A 12,549-nucleotide genomic window follows, 5' to 3' on the forward strand; every position below is an offset into this window, starting at 1 on the left:
TAATATAATTTAAAAGAGATTAAATATATTAAATTATAAATATTTAATATAATTTAGAAATTAATAAAGAAAAGATTAAATATATAAATTATAAATTTTTCTTATATATTTTATATAAATATTCTTTATTTTAATAATTAATTTAAATATTAATTTAATTTATTAATAAAGTATATTACTTTAATAAATTTATTATATTTTTATATTAAATTTTATAATTAAATTAAAATATTATTATTATATTAAAAAACCGGGTTTTTTATATATTTAAATATTTTCTTATTTTAATTAATATAAATTTAATATATTTATAAGGTTTCTTTTAAACCTTAATAGCTATTTATTATATTAAATAAATATTAATTAATATATATAATAATTTATATTAAAGCGTTATATTAAACCTTTATAATATAATAAGTAAAGTTTATATAATATTAAAGCTAATAGGATGTAATTTAAAATTTATTATTAAGCGACGTAATTATAAGCTGCGAATTACGTTTTTATAAATAATATTATAAATTTAATATTAAAGTGCTTATATAAATAATAAATTTAAAATAAACTTAAATTTAAGGGATATATATTTCTTTAAATTAATACTTTATATTTATTACACTTTAACTTTATATAAATAGATAGGAAAGAAATTAACTTCTTCTTTAATAATAATAAAATAAGTTTTTTATTTAATCTATTTTCTACTTTAAAAAGGTATATAATAATAAAGCCTTAATTATTAACTATATATAATAAAAATATTTTTATTTAAAATAAAGTATTATATATAATAATAATTTATAATTAATTTAATAATAAATTAATAACTTAAGCTTTATATTTTTTTTAAACTAATCCTTTTTATATTATTTAAAAATTATATAACTTTATATTTATATAATTATATTATTTTTATTTATAAATATAAAGTTATAAAATTAAATATTTTTTACCTATTAAATAAAATATAAAAGGATAAAATTAAAACTTAATAATAATTAAATATATATAATTAAATATTTTATTAAAAAGGCTTTAATTTTTATTAAAATAATTATATAAAATTTTAACTTTAAAGAGTTAAAGATAATATTTAAATATAAATTAAGATATATTTATATATTTTACCTTATAAGCTTAAAAGCTAATAAAGCCTTTAAATAACCCGATTTAATAACCTTTTTCTATTAACTAAGTATTTTAAGTTACGCCTTATAAGTATATATTAATAATATAAAGTAATAGACTTAATTAAACCTTAATAGAGTCTCCTTCGACGTTATTACCTACTTAACTTAAAGTCCGCCTTTCTTTTATAACCGCGAGTATTAAATATTACCGTTAAACTACCTTTCGTAACTAGTCCTTTAATCTTATACAAGGTACCGCTTAAGGAAAAGGATAGACTAATCTAGCCTTCCCTTAACTTCATATTCATGTATTAACCTACGGTAAAATCGAGTGCTAGTTGAACGTTACCATAGGCATCGACTATCGATTCTAATCGCATTTCCTTACCGTCGATAGAAAGTCAGGAACTCCAAGGCGTCGCAAAAGGCGGGGCAACGCCGGGTCCCCTACCTTTCGTATACACCTTATTTGGCCTCGGACACGGAACTGCAATTGCAACCTGCTTGGAATGTCGCTTAGTTCAAAATAGAACAGAGCTGTGAAGAGGCGCTGGGCAAGTTCGTCTATTACACCTCGCAAACCTAAGTCTCGAAGAACAAGGGATCCCACCAACGGCATCGAAGTAGTAACATCAAGAGAAATAGAGCCTTGCAGTTTGATATCAAGTCGATAATATCCATTCTCCCGAGGCGCCCTTCTTACTAGGCATGTGACGTCATTCCAAGTTCTGTACTGCGTAGGAAAGACAGGTACGCATAGGCAAGCCGTGGCAGCTAACTCGTGCGCCAACAAAAGAAATCGTAGGCGAGTCTTGACAGCCGCCCACCGTGACAGTAACCCCGCGGCACCTCAGTAACCATGTCCGATTCAGATAGAGAACCCGTGCCTAGGTTGACGACGTATTCTGGTGCGGCATGCGCCGTAAGCCTCGAGAATTCGGCAAGACCTATGATAGTAGGGTTGTTTCGCACAATACCGCCATCTTGAAGTACACCGGCTTTTGGTACATGATAAAGCGGGATGCTGAATGTAGGCGAGTCGTCTCGTCTTCCGGGTCTTGCGTTTCGTGCTCATAACTGCCATGTCCCCAGGGATAGTGTTGCAACCAAAATCCGGCTGCCAGTTCGAGGAAGAGCCGATCGTGCTCTGCTCAGGGAATCTGGACGAACTCGTCGTCTCTCCCAAGGCCGTCTAGGCACGATTGGTGTTATTGGGGAGGACTTCAGTGGGATGGCTAAGGTGACCATCCATGTGATGTTGAGAAAGATGAGCAATGCTGGCCCGCGCCTTCCGACGCTCCGCAGCCGCCTTCATCCAAGGTTGGCTTCCCAAATACTCTCGTGCCCTTCAAGGACGAGGGAGCCAGGGCGTCAAGTGGCTTGGCAGCGGAAAGAGATCCCCGTGTAGACCGTGACGATGGTACCTTGGGTGCTATCACTTAGCTTGCCCTGGCTGGGGGCCTACCGATGAAAGACATGTTCTCCAAGCCCAGGGGCTTAGGAACAGGAGCGCCACTGATGAAAAAAAGCCGGCGGAGGAGGCAAGATAGGATCATTCTGTCTAGAACCGAAAGAAAGTTGCGTCCAGTGAATCTCTATGTCATTGTCACTGGCATTCGCCATCATCAGTAAGCAAGATTGGGTTCTTGAAGCTGGCTCCTCTTGCGCTGCCTGTTGATGCTTTTGGCTTCATTGGCGACTCCACAACAGAGGTCAGCAAAAGCTTAGTATCACCGCTCATCTTCGCTCTGCGAGGAGTATCTGCGGCCCGAGAGATTACCTGTTACCGAGAAGCACGCCTTCTTTGTAATAGAATTCCACCACCATTGGCGCAAGGAGCTCTTGAATTATTCAACCACGAGTGAACTATCCGCTGTTCCGGAAGGCCCCTTTCTAAGGCGCCAGGTTGTCCCGCGCATTGGAATCGGCAACGCTGGAGACGTCGGCAATCGTTTCGTATCGCGATACTACCGGAGCATCCTGTTGCTGTTGATCGCAGTCTGCAGCTCGATGCTGTCAGATTTATCGATACAGCAGGGATCGGCCCAAAAATATCGCGACCCGTTATTGTTCTGCTTGTTCGGCACAAATCTTGATTTTTCCATATCCGGCCTTGTGCTGTCAAGTAGCTGGTGTATTCGCTAGGTTCGCACAGATGACCTCGTCTGAGCCCCGTGTGTGGGAAAGGATCGTGTAAGGAGGCGCATCGTTGGGAACGAGGTTGTCGGTCAGGCTGTACCGGCCAGCGTCGTCCAGCGTCGTCGCGTTGGAGTAGCCGCATCGTAGGGCACGGGCGCTACGCGACTCGGCGCATCATTGATGAATGATCGAGAACTTGACGTGTCTCGATCTTGCTTCAACCGATATCAACTTTTCCATCGTTGCGAGGAGCACCGATCAACCGGGCCTGCATCAGGTGCAGGTGCGGGGTATAGCTCAGCTGCAAGACAGGAAGGGCAAGTAGATGAAGGGCTGAGGTTCGTGCACATCCGCCGCCGTTCCGCTCTAGTATCAGGAAAATAGCCAGGCTTGCTTCCCAGCTAGCCTGCGGTTCGGCCCGCGTATCGAGTAGGATGGATTCCGGGGGGGAACCTATAACTGCCATTTTCGAGAAAAGAAAATGGCATGCTGCGGAGTCATGCATGGGCCATGCGGTCTCGTGGGGCCGTGCTACTTACACTAGCCAACAAAAGCCGTAGTAAGCGACAACTCCCATGAATTCAAGTCAGATCAGGGAGATTGCCCCAGATCGTCAGGAAAGCTCCAATGAGCCAAAGCTAAAGAAACTTGTTAAATCTTCAACCTACAATGCCGTACAGGACTTGCACGAAGACTGGTACGCTTGTGCATATGCCCCGTCCTAACCACCCAATACCCAGAAGATGAGAGTGACTACCCCATGAGCAGCTTGCAAGAACGGGCATCCACCATGCCTGCCTGCACAATCTAGTACCACCCGTATTGCTGTGTCACAAAAAGAGTACGCAATATTTGCCGTGATTGGAGTGTCCTTGCTAACCACGAAATTCGCGATAACGAGCAAACTACTCAACATCGGCGCTACTGCCGCATTGTACGCTGGCTAAGGAATTATAAGGGAATAGTCGATTGGCGGTTTTCTATGAGCAGAAACCCATCGCGCGTAGTTAAAAACAACCCCAGTAGGCGTCCCGCCCTAACCTTCCCTAAAGATGATGTCTAACTAGCGCTACGCCAGGTTTTAAACCCCCCGAAAAACAAACGATCGGCCAACGCCTGAGGGCGCGACGTGGCACTGGACACGGACACAGTGAGCCGACGGAAAATGATTGGTGGGCAACTGTCGAGCACAAGACAAACAACACATCAGCAGGTAACCAACATTGAAAAGTAGGTCGTACACAACGCTGGGTCTTTTCCGGCCTTGTCGTTCTGGGCCATGTCAATGGCCTTGGAACTCGACCATTTATACCACCCATTACGTCGATGTCCCTGGCTCCTCCTTCGCGCGTACACTTCAGTGCTGGACTTGGTAGTAACATCCTCATGAGCGCGAGTCGCCGCTCCGGACCGCATGCGCTCGATGACAAACACCATTCACACATTACTGACGTCGATTGACGGTGACCCGACGATAGACCGACCAAACAAACAGCAAATTGAGGCCGCCCGGGCATCGAGAAGTTATGTAAGTGTGGTGAGTGTGTATATATACGGTATAGCACACCCACCCATTTGAGATTTGCGAATAGAAAACAGGCTGGGTCAAATCCTACAGGCTTTTGCTTTACTTACAAGGACGACCTATAGCATCTTGTTTTACCCCTGCGACCTCCGTATTTACGGTTATTAATTAAGTAAAGTATAGTTTAATATTATCGTTTTATTAAAGAGGTAAAAACTTTATTATCCCTTTTTAAGAGAATTATTTATAAACTTTATAGAAATATATTATTAACTTTAATTTTTAAAAAAAAATATTTAACAAGTACTTTATATTCTTTATTAAACTCTTATTATAATTAAATTTAAAAACTATTTATTATAAAAATATTATTAAGAGTTATAATAACCTTATTTAATAATATATTTAAATTAATAAATTAATTTTATATATATATATTAAAAAACCTCTTTATATAAAATAAAGAAATTTATAATAATAAGTAAAAAAGTTTTATATTTAATTTTAATAAAGGCTTACCCTTAACTTTTTTAAAAAACAAGTTTAATAATTATATTATAAAAAAAGCCTTATTTAAATATTTACTTTTATTTCTATTTTTTTTATTAAAGCTAGTCCTTTATTTTAAATAAGTCGCTTTAATAAACTTTATTTATATTAAATATAATATTTTTTATATAGGATTTATTAAATATAGAAAATTAATAGTTTTAAAAACCTTTATTAAACGTTTAAATAAAATAGAAAAGAAAATATATATTTTTACTTTAATTAATTATATTACTTTATAAATTAATAGGATTATTATATAAATATATATAAAATAAACGTTAAATTTTTAAAAAGAAATATTTAATAAATTTATAAAAAAGAAATTTAATAAAATTAATATATTAATTATTAATAAAATTAATATAGTTAAAAACTTATATTTTAAAAGGTTAAATAAAATAATATAAAAGGTATATTATAATTTAAGCTTAATTATTTAAAAGGTATTTAAAGGTATTTAAATTATTATAATTAGAAACTTTTATTAATTATTATTAATTTAACCCTTTTAATATTATATAAAATATAATAAAAAACTTATTTAAAGTTATTATAAAAAGGAATTATTATATTTATACCTAATTGTTTATTATTTTATTTAATATAATAAGGATAAATAGGTATTTATTAATAATATATAAGAATAATACGATTTTATTTATATTAATTTTAAAATAATTTATTATTAAAATAATTTTATATTTATTTATATATTAAATAAATATTAAATCGATAAAGTATTTATTAAAAATAATATATAATTTTTAATAAATTACTTTTATAAAATATATTATATAATTAAACTTTTTATTATTTATAATAAAATTATATTAATAAATTAATAATAATTTAAAAAACTTAAAAGTATTAAATATATTTATTAAATTTATAATATATTTATATAATAAAAAAAGAAATATTTATTTTTAAATTATAAAGTTATTTAAAAAGTTATTAAATTTAATAGTTATTAACCCCTTTTAATTTTAAATAATTATTAATTTAATTAATATATTAAATTTAAAAAAAATATATTAATAATACTTTTAATAAATTTTAATTTACTTTTTAAATTTTATAATAATAATTAAAATATTATTTATAACTTTATAATATATAAAGAAAATAAATTACTTATTATATATAATAAATATAATTATATAAAAAAAAAAAAGATTAAATTTTATATTAAAAAATTTAATATTAAATTTAAAATATAACTTATTATTAAATTTTATAATAATATTTAATAAGTTATTTATATTAAATATTTTATAAATAAATTAAATAATAAAAAGTTATATTTATTATTATTATAAATATAAATTCCTTTAATATTAATTTAAATTATAATAATTTATTAAAAGTTTTTAAAATTAATTAAATTTATATAATATTATTTTAAATTAAAAGGCTTAAAGGGTTTAAAATTAAAGGAGATATTATAAGGTTAAAAATAAAAATAAAAAGGGATAAAAAGGTTTAATAGTTTTTAAAGAAATATTTTAATAATTAAATAAAATAAATAAATTAATTATTTTTTTCTTTATTTTTTTTATTTTTTTTAAATTTTTTTAATTTTTTTTTTATATTTTTAATTATAAAAATATATATATATAATTTTATTAAAATTTAATAATAAAGTTAAAAGAATAATTATTTTTAATTTAAAGTTTATTTTTATATCGCTTTTATATTAATAAAAAGCTTTATATTATATAAAAAAGGAATAAAAATTAATTTATATAAAAGTTAATTAAACTTTTATATTTAAATTAATTTTAATATATTAAATATTATAAAAGGGTTTATAAAATTATTCTTTTATTTTAAGATTTATTAAATTTATAATTAAATTATAATAATTATTAATTTAATATTTTAAATTAAAGTCTTTATATAATATATATTATAAATATTTTTTATTATATATAATTAAGTAATTTAAATATATTATTAAGGTATTAATAATATTTTTAATAATTTAAATATATTAATTATATAATAATTAATCGATTAAATTTAATATATAACGGTTATTATACTTTAAAAAAGTTATAAAGATTAATTATTATTAAATTTTAACGAGGAAATTTATATTAAATAATAAATATAATTAAATAGTTTATATAATAACGGTTATATCTTATTAATTAACGTTATATAATTAATATAAATTTTTATATTTATTTATAACTTAAATAATATATTATATTATTTATTATTAATATTAAATTAAATAAAATAATATAAATTTTTATTAATTAAAAAATAAAATAATATTATTTAAAAGTATATTATAATAAAGAAATTAAATTTAATTATTAATTTATAAATAATTAATTATTTAAAGTTTTAAATAATATAAAATATATTATATTATAACTTTATATTAATTATTAATTTATTAATAACTATATATATTTATTATAATTTTTTTTATTTTTTAATTTAATAATATTAATATTTACTTTAATAACTTAATTTATTACTTAATCCTTTTAATTTTAAATTAAAAAGAAAGTAAATTCTTTTTAAAGTTATTATTATTTTTATATTTATTATAATTAAATAACTATTTAAATAATATATTTAATTTAAAATAATATATAATTAAAAGAATATTTTAATAATATATATTTAATTAATAATATATAAAGTATATATAAAAAGAATTATAATATTAAATTTATATTATAATACTAGAATAAACCTAAATTCGAAAAGTTTTCAAAGCCTTTTTAAAGCTATATAATACTTATAGCTTACCCTTTTTAATTAAAAAAAAATAAATATAAATTTTATCCTATATAACTATTTAATAATAAACTTAATACTTAAACTATATTAAATAATCCTTATAATTCTTATACTTTTATTAATAATTTATTTATTAAAAATATTATTTTAAACTAAATTATCGATAAAAAAAAAAAAGAAAATAACCTATAATAAAACGTAAAATAACTTTAAAACTAATATTAAATTTATAAAAAAAAAATAATAAAACTTTATTAAATCCTTTTAAAAACTATTTTAAAAAAAAAATTATTAAATTAACTATTTTAAAATTTAATAAGAATAAAACGGCGATATAAAACCGTAATATTACTTAAATAATTAACGATTAATTAAAAGGAATATAAACGCTATTTAAATAAATTAAATAATTAAAAATATCTAACTTTATATTAACTACGAAAATATTATAACTAATTCCTCGATATATAAAACGTAAAAAAAATAATAAATATATAATATAAAAAGTTTTATAAAATCTTAAAAAAAATTCGCTAAATTTTAAAAATATAATCCTATTTATATTTAATTTATAATTAAACCCGATTTCTTTTAACGATTAATTAAAATTTATAAATAAAAATTTAAACTTAATTAAATTTATTAAATTTAATTATAAAATATTTAATATATATTTTATTTATATTAAATAAAATAATTAAATAAAAAAATTAAAAATAATTTTTAATAATTTTAAAAAATATTTCTAAAATATATATATAAAAATATTATATATATATAATTAAATAAATTACGATATTAAATAATAATATCGTTTAAAAAAAAATTTCGATATAAAAAAAGAAATAAACTTTAAAAAATTTATTAAAAATAAATAAAATTCGTTATTTATAAAATTATAAATAAAAAAATTATAATTATTACTTAATTAAAATATATTTAATAACGACCGAAATAAAACCTTATATATTTCTATTAATATTTAATTTCTTTAAAAGTTTAAATAAATCGATAAATCGATAAATAATAAGTTATATTTTTTTATAAAAAGTTATTAAAACTTTTATATAAAAAAATTATAAATTATTATAATTAATTATTAAAATATTATAATAATATAATTAATTTAATAATTTAATATTAAAAAATTTTATTTAAATTTTAATAAAAAAAAAAATAATTTTTAAAACCTTATAAATATTTAATTAAACGATAACGTAATAATTTTAATATAAATAAATTAAAATAATAATATAAATAAAAAAAAGATAAAAATTTTCGATATTATAAATATTAAAGAAATAAAAAAAAAAAAAAATTTAATAATAAATAAATAAAAAAAAGGTATAAATTTTTAAAAATTTTATTAAATTTCTTTAATATTATTTATTATAAATATTAAAAAAAAGGATATTATATAATTAATTATATAAAATCGACGTTTATATAATATATTATAAGAAAAATTAAAGGATTTTAATTAATAAAATAATTTTATTATTATTATTATTTTTCGTTAAAATTTTTAAAACCTTTTATATATTAATTTTTATTTATTTATTTTTTTTATATTTATTTTTATTTTTATTTATATTAATTTAAATATTTATTCAGATATTAATTTTATTAATTATATTTTTATATTAAAAATAAAATTTTAATTTATTTTTTTTAAATTAATTTTTATTATTTTTATTAATAAATTAAAAGTTTTTATATATAATATATATTAAATTAATTTTAATATTATTAATTTATAAAGTATTATTTATTATTTTTATAAACTTTATATTATAATAAATCGGAATTTTAAAAAAAATAAAACCCTTTTATTATTATTTTTTAAAATAATTAAAAAAATAAATATTATATTATATTTAAAAATAAATTAATAATAATTCGTATTAAATTTTATTTAAATTTAAATAATTAAACTTTATTTATTTAAATATATATTTTAAAAAGATATATTATATTTCGTAATAATTTTTATATTTAAAATAATTTTAAACTTTTTAAAAAAAAAGTTCGAAATAAAAAAAAGCTTTATATTATTTTATTTACGCGATTTTTAAATATTTTTTAATATTAAAAATTATTTTATTTTATTATTTAATATCGTAAATTATATTATTAATTTTATTCTTAATATTTAATTATTATATCGATTAATATATTTTTTTTTTATAAAGAATTATAAATATTAAAAGAATTTATTAAAACGATAAAATTAAAAAGGAAAATTTAAAAGTTTTAAAATTTTATAAAAACGTTAATATTTTTTATATTTAAAAAAAATAATTTAATATAAATAATAATAAATTATAAAAGCTTTAATAAAATTATTATAAAAAATTAATATATTTTCCTTTTTATTTTAAAGTTATTAAATAAAGTTTTTAAATTAAAAGTTTTTTTAAAAATTAATTTTAAAAATATATATTATTATATCCGAATTAAAAAAATAAAAAAATAAAAAATAATTTTTTATATTTAATATAATTATTATAAGTTTTTTATAATAATTATAAAATTAATTAATATTCCTATTATTTTTTAATATTATATTATTAAAATTTTAAAAAATTTAATAAATATAATATATATAATATATTTTAATAATATATTAATATATTTATTAAATAAAAAAATATATATAAAATATTTTTAAATAATAATAAAAAAACTTTTATAAATAAATTTATATATTAAAACTTTTAAATATTTATTCTTTTAAAAAAGTTTAAATTTTTTAAAGTATTATATTTTTATAAAAAGTATATTTATAAATATAATTTAAATAAATATAATATAAAAATAATTAAAGTTAAAATCTATTTATAATATTTAAATATTCTTAAAGTTTTATAATTTTTATCGACGCTTTATAAAAAAGTATTTTTATATTATTACTTTATTAATATAACTTTTAAAAAATAATAAAATTAAATAGAAATTAAAATAATTAATTTTTAATATTATTTTAAAATACGTATTTATATAATTAAAATAAACGTTTAAAGAAATATTATTTTTATTATATTTCGACTTTAAAAAATATATATAATTAAAAATAAATACCTTTTAATTTATTATAAATAAAATTTTATTATAAAAAAATTTAAAAAGTTATTAATACTTTATTATTTTTTTTTTTAAAAAAGTTTTTTAAAGTAGAATTAAATTATAATATATTTAATTAAAAAATATTTACGATTATATTATTATTTAAATATTAAAAATATTATTTTAAAAAGTTTAAATATTTTATTAAAATATTTATTAATTATTAAAATTTATAAAACTTTATAAAAATTAATTAATTAAATAATTATTATATATAATAATATATATACTTTATTTTATTTAATTTTATTATAAAATATTAATAAAAAAAAAAAACTTTATTAATAAACTTTTAAAACGTTTAAATTATACCTTTAAAAAAAAAAAAATTTAATATTATTATTTATATTATAAAAGAAATTAATTATTATTATAATATTTTTAAAAAATAAACTTTATATATTAATATAAATATTATATAAAATAAAACTAATAATAAAATAGTTAATATTAATTTAATAAGTTATTTATTAAAAAATTAAAAAATTAATTATATTAAAAGAAATTTATATAAAAGAAACTTTAAAAAATATTTAAATTTTAATAAAAAAAATATAGCGAATAAATAAATACGTTTAAAAAGTATAAAAAAATATTTTAAATAAAACCTTTTTAAAAAAAAGTTAAACTTTTTTTAAAACGAAAATATTTCTTTATTAAAAAAAGCTTTATATATTAAATTAAATAATATTAAAATTTTTATTATTATAAATATATTATAATAACTTTTATAATAATTATTTTAATATAAATTAAATTATTAATTTTTTAAAAAAAAAATTTTATTAATAAAATTTAAAATAAAACGTTAAAAAATATATTAATTATTATATAATATATTTAAAATCGAAAACGAAATATTATTAATTATATAATAAATTAATATTATTATTATAATTATTTCGCTTTAATAAAAAATAAGTTATAAATTTTATTATCGAATTACTAGAAACTTTTTTAAATTATAACTTAATAAATATTATATTAATAATTATAAATAAATTTTTTAAATTATCGTTTTTTTTTTTTTTTTTTATAAATATTAATATTATAAAATTAATAAAATTATTTTATATAAAAATTAAATATTAATTTAAAGCTTTAAAAAAAATCGTTTTTAATAAAAATTTTATATTTATTAATAAATTTTAATTAAAATTATATTATTATAATTAAATTAAATAAAAATATTTAATAATATTTTACTTTTAAATTAATAAATAAACGAAATAAATAAATTAAACCTTAAAAATATACTTATATTATTATATTACGAAATAATTAAAATTTTAATTTAACTTTTTATATATAACT

Source organism: Apiospora marii (assembly GCF_038362585.1).
Source record: "Apiospora marii strain CBS 49790 chromosome Unknown utg000005l_segment0_segment0, whole genome shotgun sequence".
NCBI lineage: Eukaryota > Fungi > Ascomycota > Sordariomycetes > Amphisphaeriales > Apiosporaceae > Apiospora > Apiospora marii.